Source organism: Paramormyrops kingsleyae, chromosome 1 (genome assembly GCF_048594095.1).
Source record: "Paramormyrops kingsleyae isolate MSU_618 chromosome 1, PKINGS_0.4, whole genome shotgun sequence".
In the NCBI taxonomy this organism is placed as follows: Eukaryota; Metazoa; Chordata; class Actinopteri; order Osteoglossiformes; family Mormyridae; genus Paramormyrops; species Paramormyrops kingsleyae.
In genome coordinates, this window is record NC_132797.1 from 8,126,993 (window position 1) to 8,147,919 (window position 20,927).

Genomic DNA, 20,927 nt, shown 5'->3' on the forward strand with positions numbered 1-20,927 from the left:
GCAGAAATGTTCATATGGAGGCAAAGTGCTTCTGATTTACCCTGTGACCCCCATACCCTGTGACCCCCATAGCAAATCCAGTAGGAAAATGTTATGTTGCTCTGTAGACAGATATTGGTGCCCAATAATATCTTTTATTTTTTAGCAATTCACAGACCAACAGTCTCATTATCTTTATGAATAGATTTATTATAAAAGCATGATCAAAAACAACAACTGATCCTGATCACAAATAAAAACATTTATATGAATTAAAAGATCTTTCGTGCATTGTCAGAAAGAACATTTAAAAAATGGAAGGATATGGGCTTAAACTAAATCAAAGATACTTGAAAAATGTGAATGTGACATTCAAAAGACAATAAGATGGTGGATGAGAGAGCAAGACGCTACTGTCCCACCACGTCTCACACAGACACACTTGGGGATGGACCCCCCCCGATAAAGAGATACAATGAGTGAGTCTATTTATAAGGAACTTGGCTGGTGATTACAGAGACATGACAGGTGACATCCATAACAGGATTAAGGCAAAGGCATTAAACAAGGACCGATAATCCATGCTTTGTTGTAACACTGATAAACACCTGTCTGATGGCTTTCTCTCTCAATGTGAATGCAGCCCATATTAATAACTTCTAATTCTGTCCCCACATCCATTAATGCAATTATTGCAAGAATCATTTTGCCAAAACAACCGTAAAAGTGAAAAGCAAATTTGGTTATTCCCATTTTATTTAAAAAACGCAGATAAAGTTGTGGCTAAAACGTGTTTTGTGGACAGACTGCAAACACTGAGAAGCACGTAGTCAAAGACTTCCTGTATCAGAGACGCATGCTGTCCCTGGTGACTTTCCCTCTCTCTCCCTCTCTCTCTCTCTCTCTCTCTCTCTCATACGCTTCCTCCTCCTCACTCACACCCACACAGTTGCACTCATACCAGTGTTGGGCTCTGTGTCAGTTTGCGGTCTAATAAAGGAAAGACCACAGGATGCCGGTGCAAGAGTGGAAGGGGAGCTCCGGGCCCAGCGCTACACATGGGCAGGAGGGGCAGGAAGTACAGCTGACTGCAGTGTACATTCAGGGGAAGCAGGAACGTGTACCATTCAGGGAAAGCGGGAAAGTGTACCATTCAGGGAAAGTGGGAAAGTGTACCATTCAGGGAAAGCGGGAATGTGTACCATTCAGGGAAAGCGGGAACGTGTACCATTCAGGGATAGCGGGAACGTGTACCATTCAGGGAAAGCGGGAAAGTGTACCATTCAGGGAAAGCGGGAACGTGTACCATTCAGGGAAAGCGGGAACGTGTACCATTCAGGGATAGCGGGAACGTGTACCATTCAGGGAAAGCGGGAAAGTGTACCATTCAGGGAAAGCGGGAACATGTACCATTCAGGGATAGCGGGAACGTGTACCATTCAGGGAAAGCGGGAAAGTGTACCATTCAGGGAAAGCAGGAAAGTGTACCATTCAGGGAAAGCGGGAACGTGTACCATTCAGGGAAAGCGGGAACGTGTACCATTCAGGGATAGCGGGAACATGTACCATTCAGGGATAGCGGGAACGTGTACCATTCAGGGAAAGCGGGAAAGTGTACCATTCAGGGAAAGCAGGAAAGTGTACCATTCAGGGAAAGCAGGAACGTGTACCATTCAGGGAAAGCGGGAACGTGTACCATTCAGAGAAAGCAGGAACGTGTACCTTTCAGGTCTGCACCGACGTAGGTGAAACAAGCATTCCATGTCACCTCTGCATCTTCACAGACACACGACAGAGCTCAGGACAGCATCCGTGAAGTGAAGCTTTCCCACGGCCCCCCACACATTAGTTAGCAGAAAGAACAAGCAGATCTCTGGGGGGAAGAGTGTCAAAGCCTTTCCTATCATTCAGCTGCCTCCTGCTGCCTCGGACGGCTATGTGCGGCGGTCAGAGGAACGGCAGACACCTCAGACACAACTTCTCTCTAATGTGGCGGTGGTGGCCAGCTGAGAAGTGCTCAGGATTCACACTTTTTATCTGCTGTGTGGCAGGAAACGCCCACCAGTGCGGTCCAGAGGAACAAGACAACCAGAGTCAAGTCACCCATTTACAGCCTAAGTTATGCCAAGATTATATGAAGGGTTTACGTGCCGGGGAGACGTCACAGCAGCACGCACTGGGATTACAAGCAAAACATACAGCTCTTCAACAGAATAGAGCATAAAACACTGTACTCAAGAAACAGACAATACATAGAGACACTAAGACAAACACACAGACATACCAGTAAGCATTCAGTAAAAAAAAAAAAAAAGCATTGAACTTTATATAAAATTAAAAATACACCTGATGAAACAGACTCAAATCCTCAGCCTATTTAAGGCCAAGCAGGCTTTATCTCACAGGCCTCAGTGTCTCTGGGATTAGCTTCATGGACCACGGCACTGCGGAAGTTCACTCGCAGACACTAGCTGACCAAGGCCTGTGCCGTTCGCATTTAAAGGCACATCACCCATGAAATGGAGCACCTTAAATCTCTTATCACTCCCTGCGGCGCAATGAGCAAAGGGGGACCGTCTGGGAGCAGGCGAGGCGAACGTCACTGCTGCATGTTTTATTTACTTTTAGGCCACATTATTTGACACTGAATCTCACGACGTGCCAAGATCAGCTCCAGAATAAACCACAGATGGAGAGTAACTATGGCCTTTCAGAAGAGACCAGCACAGAAGCACAAAAGAAGGTATTTACAATATTTTAACAACATATTAAGGCGCCACTCATGACTGTTGGCATTACTGAACAATGGTTCATTCAGCAAAAAATAAATAAAAACACGAAGCCGGAGCTGCGTGACCAGCAGGCCAAAGCACAGTGATGGTTCCTTTGTTTTCCCCTAAAGCACAATATGATAGTTCGACCCCCAGAACCACAAATGAAAGAAAGTGAGCGAGAGAAGAGCAACGTTCCGCCAGCGGACGACTCCTGCTGCGGAGCTGCGGCTTCCTTTGCATCTCTGCAGGGAACCGCCCCCCTCCCAGCCCTCTGAAGTGGCATGTCAGTGTAGCACGGCAGGGTGACAGTAGCTTCGCAGACGCACGGCAATGGCCCACAACCTCCGTCCTTCTCAGGCAACACTAGGGGGAAAAAAAATCCATTTTAAAAAGTTAGAACAGAAATAAATATGACCCAGAATGCCAAGGCTCATTTTAGGAATGTGCAATTCTTTGATGAGGCATCATTTGCTGTTATTAAACATTAAAATCCATGACCTTGGAAAAGAGTTCAGTCACAAACGGCAAATATAAGTCTATTTCTCATCGTGGTATAGCTGCAGCAGCCTATATATAGATGTGGTTTGTAGGCTGATACTCTCACCTTCTCTCCTTCTCTCCGGAGAAACCCCTCCCCCCCACACACACACACACACACAAAAGTACACATCAAACCCAGCCCACGCAAAGCAGGTGGAAAAATTCCACAGCATGAGTTTGGGCGGACAGAGATGTCTAGAGCGACAGCAGCAGCAACAGACAAAGTTGCTCAAAACAAGCTTAGGGCTAACAAATATTTTTTATAAATATGAGGTGACAAACGACAAGCCACCCATCTGCTCAACATGAACAGAGAAGTAACATAGAAAAAAGGCAAATTTCTAGACAAAAATAAAATGAGACTTTAACAGCTGACAATTCAAACCTGATGACAATTCAATGCCTGATTTCAGTACCGAGTAAGATTTTCCCAGGGACCACGCTTGAATTCCGGAGGTATCTGTGCATATCAGCTAGAGACTCTTAGATCCTGATGGAATTGCATCTGGCAAAATAACCACCCAGTAACAGCAACAGATGGTGTAAAACTGTAACGCTTCATGGGTCTTCTAGAGCAGTGGTTCTCAACCAGGGATCCACGGGCCACTAGGGGGCCTCAGCGAGGACTGATGGGTGGGTGGGGGTGGGGGTGGGGGGGAGCGGGAGAGGGTGTGCAATTTATTCGAAAGCATAGAAAACAATTCAACACTGTCAAAGTTGGGGCTGGGCTGTAGAGAATTTCTAAAGTATATGGATTTTTTTCAAAACGAGATGCAGGATGATAATACCATTTACATCGATATACTGTAACTGTGCATTAAAATTAGGCTTATATTAAAGATTTTTAAAAGAAACCAATAGTATTCCTTCCTGGAATGTAAACGATGCAAGAGCTTAGATCATGATGTTATGCAGAATCCCAAAATTCACAGCTAAATTCAAACCATTCCGTTAGCATCTCATGGGGAAGTTGGGGGGGGGGGGATCATTGGTCCATTTAGTTTAAAAACATTGTTAAAAATATTAAATTACAATATTTGTTTTATTTTGTTGAAGGCTAATACCTTAAAATGAGAGTCATTTATGAAGAGCACATTTAATGGTTGTCAAGTTTCTAATTTCAGAGCCATTTGCCAAATAGGTTTTTTTTTCACAGTCTGTTTTGCAAATAATATTATAAACTGAAGAAAAGACACACAAATTCTCAATAAAACACCCTTTCAAATAGTCTGGGATAATCTTACATTAGAACTATTTGACAGGAGATAAAAGTATCAGAACACAATTGATTTGATTCTCATGATTAATTTGTGGAATGGTGAAGCGTCAAGGTGGAGTAACTATTCAAGGAGCCATTTTGTTCTTATTGTGCAAAAAAAGGCTGTGATGGGAAATAACAAAACAGAGAAGGAGCCTAGGAGACCATAACTGCTGTATGCCAAGATTAATAACTCTTTAACATAGCAAATAATTTTTGCTTAGATTTACATGTCAAATGGTGTTACCCCAGGAAAACATTCACAATTCATCAGAATCATATAAACGAGTATTTATCTTTAAATAAAAATTATGTTTGAAACATTCACACCAAGGCCACGTGTTTACATAAGCACCCATGATAATACCTGCCAAATTTGATTTTAAATTGAAATGTCAAATGGTGTAACCAGTTACATCATTTGACTCCTATTACAAGCCTCTGTTAGAGGCCAGTTTTGTGAAATATCAGTAGTTCTTCATGCTGATTATCTGTAATATAAACTCTTACTATATAGAACTATTTGCAAGTGCTCAGTGTTAAACTTTTGGGAAAAGTGATGATTTATCCACAACTTTATCATCAAAGCTCTGTAAGGCTAGGAAATCGTTATGTTGCACAACCTTGGTGTTTTAGAAATGTTTATCTCCAGTGCATATTTGTATTCCATCTACTTACAAATTTAAGCAATGTGGCAGAATCAAGTGGGTGAACTGTGACTGCTGAACATGAACAGCACCTTTAAAAGACCTAGAACTCCAATGCTACTCAAATTGTGAAATTTGCATTTGTAAAATACAATTTATTAAATTACTACAATTTCATAATATAACAGAGCCTAGTTTCCCCTAACAGAAGTCACTTTCAAGCATGGAAATCACAAACACACAGTGAACGCTGAGCCTGCTGCAAGGGCCAAAAGGTGTGAAAGGTAGTTTACACACAGACACACACATGCAGACAGAGAGAGACATACACAGACACATGGACAGACATGTTTTTATCCCAATTCATTGTTGCTACATATTTTCCTTAAATCTTGATTGAGGTCATGGTTCTCAACCAGAAATGGGTGGACTGCCCATCCAGTTTGAGGGTGAGTTAAGGCCTCAAACAGAGGAGTGCAAGTATGTTGGGGTCTTGTTCATGAGTGAGTGGAGGAGGATGCGGGAGGCTGTTAGGCAGATTGGTGCTGCGTCGGCAGTTATGCCGTTCTGTCATGGTAAAGCGAGAGCTGAGCTGAAAGGTGAAGCTATTGATTTACCTGGCAATCTGCAGTCCTACCCTCACCTATGGTTACAAGCTTTGGATAGTGACCGAAACAAAGAGATCAGGGATACAAGCTGCTGAAATGAGTTTCCTTTGTAGAATGTCTAGGCTCAGCCTTACAGAGAGAGTGAGGAGCTCAGACATTTCAGAGAGTATTTGCTCCTCCACATCAAAAAGAGCCAGCAGAGGGGGTTCGGCCACCTATCTCAGATAATTCCTGGACACCTCCCTGGGGAGGTGCTTTCAGCATGTCCAACTGGGAGGAGGCCCCGGGGCAGACCCAGGACACACTGGAGTGTTTATATCTCTCGGCTGGCCTGGGAATGCCTTGGTATCCCCTGGGGGAGTTTAGAGGAGGTGGCTGGAGAAAGGGAGTTCTGGGCATCCCTGTTCAGACTGCTACCCCTAAAGCTGAGCCCCAGATAAGTGGCAGAAAATGGATGGACAGATGGATGGATGAAATCACAACAGAAAACATGAATTCACAATTCTTGTTGTTAGATGTTTTTTTTTATATATTGAAGTAAAACAAAAGACCAAGTTCAGTTGACCTTGTTGACTGTCATGCTTGATTTTTTCTTCAACAAACAATGGCCTTTGACCGTAGAAGCAACATGGTCAGGTGGTGTAACTGGTTTGTGTCAACTGGCATAACCAGTATTTTTCATAAAAATATGATCATATAAGGAAAAATAATGTAGAATAAAACATAATCCTCTATTGCAGTGTAATAACGTTTTTAATTTATACACAATTTGTCAAAGATTATTTAGAAAATGGAGGCATTTTCAGCAGATATCATGCTTGATACTGCAAAACTGCATTAAATTTAGAGATACAGACGCTCATCTACTTACGAACTTTCAGACATACGAAGAGGACTGTAAGTCCAAATTGTGTTCCTTGGGCTCCCGTTTCCTGTCCACAACATCAATTTTTTTTTCTGTACGGCAATTCCTCCTAGTATGACTTCTGGCCGCTACTCCCGCCGCTCAGCAGCGTAGCGTGCGCATTCCCAGCATCCTAGTTCTTAGTACTTGCGTATACCCATAAAATGATGTTGAATAGCGACTTACGAACATTTCAAGTTACGAATGGCCATTCGGAACTTAACTCATTCGTAAGTAGGGGAATGTCTGTAATCCTATTTTTTTGTGATATTTTAAAATGCAATTGTTGTCAGTACACTCTGGGTGGATAATATATTTAATATTTCTAATTCTTTTGTGATTACACCATTTGACATTTTCAGGGACATTCAGTCTTACCTTTTGTACATAATTGGTTCAAATTAATTTCAAATTACATGAAACCAACATGAGTATGAAATGTACATTTCAACAAACCTGATACATGCTTTTAAAACAAATTTTTAAAATATTTTTGAGTTGCTTATCTTGTCAACCCGTATTTGTCACTGACCCTTATTTTAATAAAAAATATGTCATTTTTGTCATTGTTGTACATTGTTACAAAACAAACAATATTATACAATACTATAACTTGTGTAGGGGGGGCCAAACACATCATTCTGGACACAGAGGATCCTTGGGGACCTGACCGCTGGCTAAGAACCGCTGTTCTTGATTACCAAATACTACAGCATCAGCTGTAGCTGCGACAAGACACTTCCTGCAGCTAAGCTTCTAGCCGCATGAACTGGCTCCCGTTAAGACTTTCTGGGAGTCCTGACACCAACAGGAAGTAGTGGTGAAGAAGCCACTCTGCAGGTGTGAGATCTTAGGAACGCAGCAAATGGCCTGTAGCATCTCAACTGTTGAACATACAGTAGTATGGAGCCTCTGGGTTTGACATCCTCATATGATTTCTGCAAACCTGAGGACAATAGGCTGTGAGCCACGTGGCTCCGAGCATTTTTTTGTGAAAGTAATTACTGGATCAGCCATTACAAACAGCACTGTGTTTGTTAAACTGAATGAACTTAACGATAATCCTGTACTTACAGTTCCTGCCTCTTGGCACACACAGCTCTTTAAAGGTGGATTACAATGAGACACGTTTGTTGCACAGCAGCAAAAATGCACGGGTTAACATCTTTCCCTACTACTTCTGTTTACGCAATATGCATGTGTGGCATCTTGTATGGGGGGGGGGGGCAACATCTATCTTGGCTGTGTGGGTGTGGAGCCAGTGAAAGACACAAGACATACGGTGCCCAAGATGGCCGTTACTCAATTCCAGGAATGCAAGTCCAGGAAGGTTGAATCATCCCCACCACTTGTTTTGAAGACAAGCACTATGGCAAAGTCTTAGACCAGCCACCTATGCAATAATACCTCTTCCTGCGCTAGTGGGCACTCACTGCTTTTATGTTCACCTCTTTGTTGCTTTTACATCAACCCTGTTCTCTTATTACAGAGTTACATTTGCCATGATTCATGTCACTCACATATTAATTCGATGCCATTTCTTGCTGATCTGCCGAGCACAGAATAAGATGAGTATGAAGGCTCCTGAGCCAAACCAAGCACTGGAAAATGTCCTTCGGCAGAGACTGAATGATGATGCTCCACCCCCCGCCCCCCACCCCCCCCCCCGTGAAGTCTACCAGTTGGGGTGGAACACATTTCTGGTGCTATCCCCATTTGCCCCTAAGGACCCTGTTGTTCTGTAGCACTGACTAGTCTAGACCAGATATTTTTCCTCATCCTCTCCAAAATGCCATCTATCTAAACCCAATAAAACGACATAGTGCGTGTACATGTAGGGACTGCTATATAACACATATTTTCTAAAAAATGAAGGACAGTCTTACAGTAAAAGTAAGGAAACACTTAGCGAGCGACTGGGGCTACCAGGCCTGCGTGCCGCAACGCGTCACCTCAGGATTTTCCTGCTGGGCCGGATTTCCAAGCGGTTTCTGTTTGCTATTCCTGTGAAGCGAAGCAGGAGAGACCTGCAGCCAGAAGAAAGCGGGACCTGTTATAAGAAAAGCTAGCCCACACGGAGGAATGCCTGTTCAGCAGGAACCAGTCCACATGCAGATCAATGAGCAGGCATGAGATCTATCCAAGAGGACGCACAAGAAGCACAGGAGACTTGAAAGCATGTCTGAGCCATTCAGACACAAGGTTGACGGCGTCAAAAGCCTGTTCTGTCCCACAGAATTGTAATGGAAGTTTGGCAGCATGGTGTTTAAAAACAAAGAGAAAGTAACCCTGGAGTAGCACTACTGAAGACACTCAACCTGAATCGTCATAGTAAATTTAGGACCGTAAATATCATCAGGTTAGGTTTCAACCTAACACCAAATGTACTGCATACAGCTGTCACTAACAATGTAAAACATTAAGTCGCAATCCATAAATCAGCAGTCCAAAAGTCATTCATAAAATGAGTCAATTTGCATAACACCAGCACAACTGTGAAGAGCCAGATAATTTGCTGCCATGAAAAGCAAATATTTTACTTTTCATTTTGGAGGCTCTGTAAACTGTTGTATACAGGTTATTTTGCATGAAACTGCATTTTGAAAAAACATTTCAATCCATTAAGGTAGAAACTAGACTCTACTTTGAATAAAATAACATTTTACCATTCTTAAAGCAATGAGCATTAAATCACAAGTTTTGAAGGATGAAGGAACCTGATATTTCTTCATGCTTGATGCAAATTCGATACCTACTTATACAGATTTTGAGTATCACTTGAATAAAACAGGATTCATGTCAATTGTTCTAGTTGTACTTGTTGTACCACACCAAATACACAGAAATTCCCAGCATATTTCTAATTATTTTTTCTGGTCAAACCAAGATCTACTACCACTGGCCAGACTTTCAAATGAGTCTTCAAAGAGGTTCCTGCTTCCTTCCTTCACTGTAATTGACATGATTATCAATCAAAACAATACTTAGAATAATTGCACTCATAAATACAACAATCAGAAGGCCACTTCCTGCTAAGAAAATTCTTCACACCCAAGCACTGTGCACAGAGTTGTCTGTCTTTCATGACAAACCAGGGAGCAGGCTACAAGAATGAGAAAGACACAGTTGATGGATGGCTTAACAGAGTACAACAGTAAAAGACAGATTCAGGCTATCAGGTACTGGGGTCACAATTCCCTCTCTTGGCGTCACGCTGATAGAGACTATTATTGTTGGAACCACATTAGGCTCACCGCGAGCCTTCTCACACAATGAGATGAGACGTCAAACGATCTGAGCAGCCTTTACGAGAAGAGCTGTTTTAAGCTAAGCGTGAACACCCCACTTTCTCTGCAATGAATACATCCCAGAGACTGAATAAGTTAGCAAAATTAACCGTGAGTCAGTTTTTCTATATCTCCTCTGCTCACAGCAGGATTGGGTAGTTTTTTTTTCTCCGTTTTTCCTGTGTCCACCTGCATGACATAGAATAGGATAATGACTTGTCACATCAGCACCTATTATGATGCCAGGAACCAAAATAAAGGCCTTTTCATTGAGTTTTTCCTCATACATTTGACATTCACCTGTAGGACAAGCTGTTTTGCTGCATTTAAAAGAGCAAGATCAGCAGCACCCACATGTCTGAGCTCTGCTGCAAGCCAGATTATTAGGCAATGAAGCACCCAGCATTTCTACTCAGAAGGCATCAGGATGTATATGCTCGACTGTGTGTGACTGACTGAGATGAAGTTTTCAGCATCACACGCATCACAAGAACATTACAAGGCCCTAGAATCTTTCATGAAAACAGTGAAAGTCAGAAAGTTCTGTCTAGAACCAAAGTAAATACACCTTTCTTAATGTACACTAAGTGATCAGAAGAGATCGCATGTGACCAGCAGCCAGACGTAAAAACCCTTCTCCAGGGAAGGCATGTAAAACCAGCAAGACCTGAACCGGAGCCATCTCCAGATGTCCTCAACACCTCAGGGGTTCCCTCAGGTAAGGTCATCCACTGGTCCACCCTAACCTTAACATAAAGAAGTTGCCTGGTTCGCAGGCACCTAGCAAATCAGGTTCATCGCTATACACCCACACTATTCACACCAGCATTTTCCTCTCTCCCTGAAACCCCTTCATACTAAGAGGGCTAAATGGACACACGTTATACATTGATGCACGTTGCCCAAGGCAAACAGGTCAAAAAGCACTAATGAGATGCTAATTAATGGCACACCCAGAGGTTTGTTTTTAAATAGAGTATGTTATTGTGACATCACTCAGTCATACAATGCACTGGGTGGTGTGATGGACCTCTTAGTATTGACCAATCATTTTGGATATAAGCACCTGTCAGAAATACATGCAAATGTTAACATTGTGATGTCTTGTAACTCGTTCCTATGTGTGCGTGCATTTGCCAAATGCTCTGTGTCTCCCGGATAAATCCATTCTCCTGAAGTAGAAACTACTAGAGTTGTACAATGTGCATAATTAATATTGGCAATGCATGTTATGCGTGGGCAATTGTCACGTTACAAGGACCACGACAGTCAGCAAAGACCATCAATAAGTTACGCTAAAACATTTTTACTCGTTCACAGGAAACAACTCTTAGCATGCTTTGCAATTTTAATGATCGTTACTTTTCAAGATTATCTAGTATATGTTACAAAATCCATCTAAAGTCAATTGCTTTTCTCTATACAGAAAATTTTTAGGTTCTATAAAGAATATGTTGAGAAAAAGCAAGTGCTTTGTCAGACTAATGTTTTATAAATGTGATCTTTCTTCCGGCGTCATGCAGCCCTAGAAACTGCCACTGATTTGTTTGCTTGGTACTGGACTACGTTCATCCTTCTTAATATGACACAGAGTGACATCCCAATTAGGCCCACAGGTCCCACCTCCCCATACAATATTCACCTTCTAATGGAGGAGGGGGAGACAATGGTGGTTCCAACCAGCCTGGAGTTCAGCCAGGCCATATAGTCACTAACTAATTGATTTGAGTTTGACAACAATGTTTACACTAGATTTACAAATGGTCTCCCCACCCTATAAATATCAAGCACAATCCCACTTTGGGTCTCTAGTCTCTTCCACCACTGCCTGGAGGTCTGACCCTGGATGGACAGGTTTGCTGTCTCTGATTGGGGCTGCTGCAAGCCACGCCCTACTGACATCATCTGTCCTTCTGCAGTTGCCATTGGCATCGCGCACAATCAGCAACGGCCTAAAAAGATCTTCATTCCATACTAGAAGCAAGTGATCTATTAGAGCCATGCCATTGTTCCAAAAGAGCACAAATTCAACCAGGGCAACCAGGGCAAGGGGAGCTGGAGTTAGCAGTGTGTCATTAACAGTCTTTAACACATAAGAAAATAAGGAGGAACTGCAGAAGACCGATGGCAATTAAGGGAAATAACAGCCAGACTTCTCATTACAATGACCCACAAAACACTTAGTGATTAGCACTCTGCTTCAGCTGGTGAAACAAGACACAAAAACAATAATTATTCAGCAGTGCCCACTGGCAAGACAGTCAATTACTGCCATTAGAAATATATTACTTTTTAAAGCATTTCCAGTCTATTTTACTCCAGTCTTTTGTGAGTTAACAGTGCCGGTGAAGTTTAACACTGAAGGATGAAGGAATTTTAGATGAGGGAACAGGTGTCAGCACTACACGATTAAAAAACACCTTTTTTGTTTCAAAAAAGGCAGAAAATGATTCTTGCTTTCGATTAAAATAATTTGAGTGAATTACAATAAGACTGAAAGTTAACATAGGTTAATTAAACAATTCACAAAGTCAGAATCGAGGAAGCCTTTTTAACTAGCAGAAGTTATGCACGCAGATGTGATAATAAAGTTTGAGCTGCCTGCTCTCTTCTGAGAAAACAGGTTTCTAACATACATGGTAGAGGAGGTTGCCAGGGTGACAAAAGCAGAACATGGCCAACACAGCCTTGCACCCAGGCAGTCTGCTTAACCACATTCACCTTTCATGGTAGGAGTTTATGTAAAGCAGCCACATAGACACACACGAGATTTAGTGCACACATACATACACTTCGAGAATTCTTGCTGCTTCATGAAACATGCACATGTTTTGTTAGCAAGCCTGTCAAAATAATTTATGATGCGTATCAGCTGAGAAATTCCTTGAACATAAAGTGGTCTTGTGCAGCTGCGTGGCAACACATAAGATGTGCAAACACACAGCCATCTGCAGAAGTGCCACTGGGATCCTTAATTACCTCACTAAATAAATTAGTAGCTGTTGCATTTGACAGTTCAGTTCAAATGATGGCACGGGCAATGGAGGAGAACCAGAAGGTTATCAAACAGGTCAGGAAAAAAGTAGCACTATGAGGGACGTGGAATGGGCATCCCATGAGTGAAAACGACACAGGAAGTGAAGTGAATCTGAACCGGAAAACTGCCAAGCAGCCAGTCAGCCGGTCAGGGCCAGACAAACTACCAGAAGATCCAATATGGGCTCAAGCCATAGGCATCCAAGCCTACTTCCACCCAGCTGGACACTCAGATGGAGATCTGACCTCCAGATTCAGGCCCCCATCATGAAACCATCAAGATCAGCAGCGCTGCTACAATTCAATGCCTTTTAGACACTTACAGAGCACATTACACCCGAATAACACTGTTGCTACAGGGCTTCGGCTGCAGATTTTCCTGTAGATTTTCCTGTAGCCACGTCATAGGGTATAAAAAGAAGACCTCTTTTGGCCATTGGCCAGAACTCAGTGACATTCCCATAACTGTTTAAATTCGGTCTTGCTCATATTTAGTTACTTGTAATGTTAATTGACTACTAAGTTTTGGAACCACTATCAAAATAGAGTGATCGCTAAATCGTACCATCAAACTACATAAAGTATAGTTTGGTTGAAATCCAAAATATGAATAATTTTGCAGCGAGGATACCAATATAATACGCTTCTTAAATTTAATTGGATAATTTTGGTAGATTGCTGGGACTTGAACATAAATATTGAAATTCAGGTAGTACTCTACTAACACCACCACAGCCAAAGACCACATTATTCCAAGTCTCTTTGTTAGTGTCCTGAGAGATTGACAGCTGAAAGGAGGTGGGACCCCACAGGGCCCAGGCTGGTGCCTGCTATAGCTGAAGCACTCTGGGTAATTAAGCCTCTAGGATTACAGCTGAATGCCAATGAGACCAGCTTCTTAAGTGAAACACAGATCTCTTACACACAGAGCAATCACTTAAACAATTACACCTGTAATTTCCCTTTTTTCAGCCAGGAGAGGGGGGTAATGTTTTGCCATTGTATGGAAAGAATAATGTAATTCATGGTCTGGCTTTGTGGGGGACTACATTGGAAATCTCTGCTGACAGGTCATACATACCAAGCACCAGGAGAGAGCAGACAGAAGACCACATTTTGTTCTATCAGCCAGTGTCACTTTGGTGCTCTTCCCCGCTCCAAAAACGCTGGGCTATGTCACTCACAGCAGAATGTACTGCTTCACAGACACACCTCCTCATGATATCCACCTGTCACAATCACAATGTATCACCGCGATTTCTTTTGACCAATTAGACGGCACCCCATCCTTCCACCGATGGCATATCTTCTACTTCCCGATATGACCGCTCTCTCTACAATAACCATGATTAATATAAATCACTATATTTGGAATGTTGGACAATACACATTAATTATACAATCATCACTTCAAAGCATATTTACAGGACTGTTGCAACATACATGAGATACATTATTAAATAAGGGAACTGAAATCATAACTACCAGACTGTAGATATGGACACATTTACTTCAAACCACATTTACTTCTCCCTGGCAAGTGTGTCAACCACCAGGTCTATTCATCTAGGACCAAAGTGAATGAATTATTGTTTAAAAAAGGTATCAGCATCATTGCAGCATTAGAAACCCTGCTGCTTTCGGAGGCCCCCACCATTTTTGTGTAAACTTACCCTAGTCAATTGATTTTAACAGGCCCCCAGGAAAGCTTAATCAAAAAGCAAACTCTTGCATTTCTCAGGAAGCCAGCTATCTTATGGATAAAGAATAATTAGGTGGGAGGGGCTAACCCAACATATTCCATCTTCCTGGCCCTCAGCAAAAGCCCGCCAGGCAAGCCGGTGTAACCAAGCCACTCAACTCCACCATCTAACCTGCCTGAAGCCTTGGCATCTAGGCCTGGATCTGTGCCACTCTCAGCGTGGCAGGACGTGCCCAACAGCAGCAGAGGAATGCTGCGCCATGGTGGAGACACACAATCCCCATGGCGACAATGTGGACAGCAGAGCAGCAATATGAACACAAACCGTTCCAAACACAGCCTGTGAAGTTACGGATTCTCAAGTGGGCTCCCAGTTTCTCACAAGGAAAAACAAGCAGTATTACTTCAGTACTATCACAAAAAACGTGTCCTTTAATCATATGAAGTGCTACATGAAGGATGTGAGGATAATGCTCATTAGCTGATGTTCACCCAAGTCTCTCTTTGGGTAAAACCCGTTCCCTCGAATGGAGGTGCAGGTATCTCTGGTAAGACATCCGACCATCTCAACAGACTTTAGTACTGCTTGATGAACTTGTTAGCATACAGTGTCAAACTGATCCCCAAGGTCACTGGTGATACACCATTCAGTAAATCACTTTAACTGTCACATTTTTCTGTAAACCACAGGCTTTCATTTCAACTTACAGTTAACCTGATAAAACAGACCTTCTGCTATATATTGTCACTCTTACGACAGCATAGAGACTCCACTTTTTAGGATGGTCAGTGCTGACTGTTTTGACAAATTTATAATCATTCAAATCCTGACCGATTCACAGATACACATCATGACATTAGAATCTGCTGTATATCCACAGACTTGAATTATAAGATTCCAGCAGCCTTTCTGTGTATGAGTAACACTGCCCTCGCTATTAAAATATAACAAATGGTAGCCTGGATTTGTTTGTGAAGATTTTTAGTGAGTGAAGATTTTTTCAGTTCCTTCTCAAGTTTCCCATGTCCACAGACTCACTGGCTTCCTGGTTCCCTGAAGCATCTTGACGGTTGTCACCTCTGCAGCCCACACACCTAAACTAAATTCACTAGGGCTTGAGTTCAAAAGAGAAGGATGGTGTCCAGCAGGAGGCACATAGCACTGGGACTCTCCATTCCTAATGGATTAACAATGCAAGCTAGAGATTTTATTGTGTTTAGTTTGGTTTAATGGACAGGAACAAGCAGCCTACTATGTGGTCACCTTCCAGGTAACGTGAGACATGTCAGCTAGCCACAATGGCTACCCAACTGGCCCTCCTCACCTTCTCACCTGTAACCTTGAGGACAAAGACCAGGTTAGGGAGACCTTGATGTGGGTGTTCCTCATGGTCATCTTTCTAATAGAGAATAAACTGCTGACTGCCAATAAGGGTCACTTACCCCTCTGACCCCTGAATGGGTCGAAGGTCACAGCTCATCAAGCTCAACCTGACCTCCGGCTGAAATTGGGAGGGGGGAAGAGGGAAGGGGCTTAAATAGCTCTATTCTGTGGCACACAATCAGCAGAGATCCCAGAAGGCTCCAACAGGGCAACCCATTATGTGATTTCATCCAGCACGACTGCAGACCAGGTGGATAGGTGCTCTTTAAGTGGGGGAGGGGACTCAAGCAGGACAAACTTACTCCTCCACTCAAACCCTCTAGCCAAACCAGATACTTCAGCCTTTGCCCTCAAGTCTCAAGCTCACACTGGGCAAGTGGATTCCGATCAAGCCCTGGGAGAACCTCTGAGCATAAGTCCAATCTTCTACAAGCCAGATTCTGAGGAATTAAAGATCCAGTTTTAAAAACAAGCAGCTGTCACATGGCAAACTTTCCTACTTTGAGGGCCCTGCGATACCAGGCAGCTCATAGCTTACTGATCCCTCACCGTCACCTGGGAAAGACCCTATGGTACAACCTCCTCAATGCATGAAATACATTTAAGTGGGATATGTATAACCTGTAACTGAGGCCAGGTAAAACAGCAAATCACATTAGAAAAATGAATGACTTATGTAATCTAAAACTTTGCTATGCCTTCTTTATGACAACTACCTCCATCACAATCAATGTCACTCCAGGAAAATCTGAATATGAACATATTAATTATTTATCAGCCTCAGTATTCCACACTACAGACAACGGTACTAGCTGACACTGATAAAATTATCCCCACTACAAATACCAATTTCTTGTGCAGAACGGGTTTAGTGTGAATACACCAAAATGTTTTTTGAAAAATGCAGCAATGTTTTTCTCCATGCAGTTAGCAAGTTATCTAAGGGAGCTATTTTTTTGTGAACATTTGTCCAATTTAATGGGTGCTATACCTAATCGATTTCAATCTGAATCCACTTTAAAACCATGGAGATTGTTAAATATACAGACCCATAACCTCCAAATAAAAAAAAAAAAAACACATGCGGGTGAGTAACTAATGGCCCTGGCAACTAAAAATCTACTGAATAACCTGGTCCCTTATTTTAAAAGCCAGTTGTTCTTCCAGTGCTGTACTACTGCAGCAGAACAAGTCTGCACTGGCTCAGGTCAGACAAAGGTAAAGATGGCCACCTCAAGATCTCGGGCTTCAGCTTACGACATCAGCACACGGCCCTAAGCTATTTAAAAGGAAGCCATTTGTAAAGTTCTAATTCACAAAAGAGTCCCATCCATCCATCCATTTGTGTATACACACATGACGCGTGCGTGTGTTAAAAGCACAGTAATTTGTAACGCTGTTCTGAAATGGCTAAATGAAAATGGCAAGACACAAGTTAGGTGTCACTTAAGGAACGAGCATGAATATGATCAGCCACTTTACCCATTTTAGGTGTAGTATTCAGTGTGTTAAATGTACAAAAGAATAATTGTTAAATTAGAATTGGCAAGCCCCCCACCCAATCTCCTAACATCCTCAGCAATAGGGAAGTACAGGAACTGTGGATGGGGGCAAATCACGATCCAGGTAGAAAGGGAACCCCACATCTTCATCTGCTTCACAAAGCAGTTGTTCATCGGTTTACAGCTGCCACCATAACAAGCTTAAATTCTTAAATTGCTTCCCTCCAAGTGGGTTTTTGGGGAAAGCACCTCCGCACCCAACCGGTTTGTCTGTTGTAATAAGTACATTGAGTGGCACTGGACCGAGGCGCCTTCAACTTCCTCATCCTAGGCTCCCAACTCGAGTCAAATATACACAGCACCTTACCTGTCATCAGCAATGAGGTCACTTCTGCGTTTCACTTCTTAAGAAAGAAGAATGTGTCAGAAAACATATGGAGGGAAACTGAACGAACAGAATTACCATGAAACACACAGGCCTTTACAGTCTGATCCACCTTTCCCTAATTTAGACAATACTGAGGCCTGACCGCAGTGCCAACAGGGCACTGAAAACCTTTAGCTTGAGGTTACGTGGAATGCCACCAAAACCTGTTAATTATGCTGTTATTCCATCCACTCCGCCGCCTTTCTCATTTCCTGTGCTTTCTTGGAAAACCTCCAGGCTTGCTAGATCTCAAATAAGCAGCTCTGGAAAAAGGAAGGACAACAGACTTTCCTCGTGTGTATTATAGTATAAAGCAACTTGAAATATTGATTAGTTTTTTTCAGGGACCATCTTGCCATCATCTAGGGTGTAGGTAACCTTCTGTGAAATGTCAGATATGTCAATAAAAGAATGTAAAACAAAGTGTTTGACAAAAGAATGACATTTATCAGGAAAAAGACCAGTTCTGTACTCAAAGCAAAACAAGAGCAGTTTCCTCTGACTCTACAGAAAATAGTTCAGTGTTTCTTTTTTGGGTGGAATTCCCTTTTAAAGGGGATAAAACAAGTAAACAAGAACACAGGAAGATATGTCTTGACGTCAGCTGTTAAATTACACAAGCTGTCTCACAACATCTCCAGCTCACTAGGAAGAAACTGTTTAAATAAATCAAGTACTCAGACTGGACTGGTGCTTTGTCTCCCTTCAAAAGGGAACAACCCAAATACAGGAACCTGTCCTGCACAAAAACAGTGCTCGGAACACAGATAATGCAGACAGTCAATCTGAGTCTTTCATGGGCCATTGCAACATGCTTTGTCAGCTGTCAGCTCTTTCAATCAGTTCCTGTACGTTGGACTAAAATCAGGTGATTTTTCCATGCATACAGGCATGCATGCAACCATCCATCCATGCATCACCCAACTGCTCATCATGAGACTGACCAGACTATCCTAGGCAGCTGAGGTACAGCCTAGATGGAAAGGCTGTGCATCACAGGGCTCTCACACACACACATTCCCATACTACAGACACATTTCAGCTTCAGGTACCTGTGATGACCGATTATCTAAGATCTAGTGTCACAACATCCCAAACTTTGTGTGCCAATTTGTTTACCATAAAAATCCTGCAAAAATAACCAGATCAGCCAGATCAGTTCTTCATAAGCACTGATTTAATTAATTGTGCCTATTAAGGTTTTTAGAACCACATTCACTGACTTTAACAGGTGAAAATCAGAGAGAGAGAGAGAGAGAGAGAGAGGGTTCTGGATTAAGTGTAGAAGTTTCTTACACAATATTTTCAATGCCGAGTAGGACAAGCAAGCACAGAAGGGTTTTTCCCAAATGCCTTTTTAACCTTTATACCACAAATACTTCTGAGGGACTGACAATCAGCTCAATTGGTAAGAAGTCATCAGACAATATAGGCCAGTGACTTGACAGGAGTCACATACTAGACACCCTGAAGAGAACATACCAGACTAATGAACCTACATTCTGGCCTCATTCAATGGCCTTCGCCTGTCTTCACAAAAACATACAATATGATAAGTACTGTAAGGCAGTGGAAACAATAACAGAAAAACTGATATTTTTGTCCTAAGGGACATACCAGTAAGGTGAATATAATATGCCTAACAAAAATCTGGTACAAGGGTTTTGCAACATACTGTTAAAAACTATTAAAATATTATTTCAGTCAATCCAACACAGATATAACATCCACTCAATAATGCAATAGAGAATCTTAATGAACTTTGACCTAATGTTCTTGATACAAAAATAAAAATATAACACAAGAAGGTTTTATTTGGATGGGAAGGAACCACATGTCCCTTACTAAAGCGCTCTCTTAGAGAATACTACTATACAGTATAAAGGGTAAATAACCTGCAGTGTCCCTGCAAGCCACAGTGTAAGAAGTGCATGTCTGGCTGATGCAAACACACATGCTCTGAGATAGCGACAGTTACTCAGCCCATGCAAATGAGGTTTCCACAGATGGGCAGGGAGGAGGGGCGGATGGGGGACCCCCGTCTGGCAGTTGGAGCGATCCCCAGTGCAAGTGTGAGAAGGCACTGAACAGCACCTGCTCTCACTTCCTGAAGAATCTCCTCTAAGTGAACGTCAGCGGACCGAAAACGCAGGCAAGCGATGCTTGAATAAGCCATTGCGTCACCGCGGCCGTATCGATGATGCCACCAGTGTCACTCTCACTTCAGACCAGCACTGCTCCAACTTTCACCGCCGACAAACACCAACCACGTACCTGTTACAGGGCAGATCTCTATCACCTTAGGCCCCTCGTCAGAAAAATCAGCGGCATTGTTTCTGCACTGCTTCAGAAGTCTTGGCGATGGCCCTCAACATAACCGGACTTCCTGGCAAAACCCTACAGAAGAGCAAGATGGGTGGGCGGACCCAGACAGAGATCAGTGCGACATCATGCAGGCCCAGCAGAAACTTAATGTCTAACTGCATCCAGAAGAAAGACCTGCAGACCATATGTGGCTAAAATTGAGTTATATTCAGATTTTTAAGTGAGACAGACACTTCAAATGACAGATGGAGGAATACTATGCTCCATTTTACAGAAACAGGTTGTCTCAAGTTCCCTCGTTCAGCTTGAGGCATCGAAGTCTTTCCCCCTCCACACACCCCCCGGGGACTCAGTTACTGTCTCCACAATCCAATCTCCTGCTCACCCCACCTGTCCGTATGGGCACCCCCACCACCCCATAAATCACTCTTGTTGGCTCACCTGTCCAGCACCTGAAGCGCTTCATTCCCGTATAATGCGTGAACTTACGAACTTTCAGCAGCTCGCGTCTCCAAAAGCTATGACCTTTTTTTTTTTTTAACAGCCTTGCAACC

At 42.7% G+C, this 20,927-nt stretch overlaps 1 long non-coding RNA gene across 1 annotated transcript; it reads right to left on the minus strand.

Annotated features, from left to right (window-relative positions):
* Window positions 1–257: 257 nt before the first annotated feature.
* On the minus strand, window positions 258–20,877 carry LOC111842380 (uncharacterized). Its single transcript, XR_002837895.2, has 3 exons — window positions 20,815–20,877; window positions 20,323–20,445; window positions 258–3,116 (listed from the first exon to the last, which is right to left on the minus strand). It is a non-coding gene; the product is annotated as an uncharacterized lncRNA (long non-coding RNA).
* Window positions 20,878–20,927: the final 50 nt, after the last annotated feature.